At 42.7% G+C, this 1872-nt stretch overlaps 1 non-coding gene across 1 annotated transcript; it reads left to right on the top strand.

Moving 5' to 3' along the window:
* The first annotated feature begins 1237 nt into the window (after positions 1-1237).
* LOC125996772 (U6 spliceosomal RNA) lies at positions 1238-1340 on the top strand. The gene has a single exon (XR_007491453.1). It is a non-coding gene; the product is annotated as a U6 spliceosomal RNA (small nuclear RNA).
* Positions 1341-1872: the final 532 nt, after the last annotated feature.

Raw genomic sequence — 1872 nt, 5'->3', positions numbered from 1 at the left:
GTGGGAATGTTGCACTGGTGAAGGGGGGTATTCTTTACATGACTGTAATCATACAACTATAATCATATTTGTAATCACGGTGTTTAAATAAAGATAATTATAAAAAAAGAAATTGTGGTATAGATACACAATGGAATATTTTGCAGCAGTCAGGAGAGATGGAGTCATAAAATTTTCCTATATATGGATGTACATGGAATCTATTATGCTGAGTGAAATAAGTCAGAGGGAGAGAGATAGACACAGAATAGTCTCACTCATCTATGGGTTCTAAGAAAAATTAAAGACATGGGGCTGGAGAGATAGCATGGAGGCAAGGCATTTGCCTTTCATACAGAAGGACAGTAGTTCAAATCCCGGCATCCCATATGGTCCCCCAGGCCTGTCAGGAGCGATTATCTGAGCATGGAGCCAGGAGTAACCCTTGAGTACTGCTGAGTGTGACCTAAACACTAAAAAAAAAAAAAAAAAAAAATTAAAGACATTACTGTAATAAGGCCCAGAGACAATAGAGTTAAGGGCTGGATGGGCCTGAAGGGCCAGCTCACAATTTGAAGCTCACCACAAAGAGTGGTGCATGCTGTTAGGGAAATAATTACACTAACAACTAGCATGACAATGTTAAAGAATGAGAGAAGTAGAATGCCTGTTGCGAATACAGGCAGGGGTGAGAGAGGAGAGAGATCTGGGGCATCGGTGGTGGGAATGTTGCACTGGTGAAGGGGGATGTTCTGTTTATGACTGAAACCCAACTACAATCATGCTTGTAATCATGGTGCTTAAATAAAGATTTATCTAAAAAAAAAAAAAAAACCAAAACACCTGATAAAATTATTAAAAAAAAAAAAAAAAGCTTTTATTTTGGGGACCAAACATCAATTTACCTTTTACGAATATAAATCTATTCCACACCACCTCCTCTACACCCACATTTTGTTTGTTTGTTTGTTTTTGGGCCACACCCAGCGGTGCTCAGGGGTTACTCCTGGCTGTCTGCTCAGAAATAGCTCCTGGCAGGCACAGGGGACCATATGAGCACCGGGATTCGAACCAACCAGCTTTGGTCCTGGATCGGCTGCTTGCAAGGCAAACACCACTGTGCTATCTCACCGGGCCCACCCACATATTTTTAATCCTCTGTATTTTATATCAAGATTGTATTTTATATCAAGATTTTTATAATCTGGTTTCTAGACTGCAAAACATTTAGCCGGAAATGTGACTTCATTTAGAAATAGGGTCTTTGGCAACACATATACTAAAATTAAAACGACACAGAGAAGATTAGCATGGCCCCTGCACAAGATGACACGCAAAATCCTGAAGCGTTCCATATTAAAAAAAAATGTCACTGGGTGAGGTCTGATCACACTCTACCCCAAAGACAGGCAGTGACACCAGCAGTGCTGCAAACCTGGCAGTGGTGCGTGCCCCTTGGTCGCCAGAGCCCAGGGGGTGAAGATGGGGGGAAGCCACAGAGACAGCTGGAAGGACATCCAAATAATCAAGTAACTAAAATCTCATTCCCCTATTAGGGCAAACGCAGAGCATGTGTAATCAACCCTGAGTATTTATTTCCATGCAAAACCAAACTCCCTCCTGCTTCTGTAGTGGTTCATGCCACAGGCTCAGCTCAGAAGACAATGGCTGGGAGACCCTGCAGGATGCCTCCCTGTTCTCATGTTCCCCTTCCCCACAGGGCTTGGCCTCCTTTTTAAGGCCAGGTAGCATCAGTGATCAGGCGATGGGACAGCACTCTTGAATTATTTAAGGGAGCCTATGGACTCTTAAAGAGTTAAAAAAAAAAAAAAAGGGTAGGGTGTGGGCTGGAGAGATAGCATGGAGGTAAGGCATTTGCCTTTCATGCAGAAG

This window comes from Suncus etruscus, chromosome 18 (genome assembly GCF_024139225.1).
Source record: "Suncus etruscus isolate mSunEtr1 chromosome 18, mSunEtr1.pri.cur, whole genome shotgun sequence".
Lineage (NCBI taxonomy): Eukaryota > Metazoa > Chordata > Mammalia > Eulipotyphla > Soricidae > Suncus > Suncus etruscus.
This window is presented reverse-complemented; position numbering and strand designations above follow the sequence as displayed.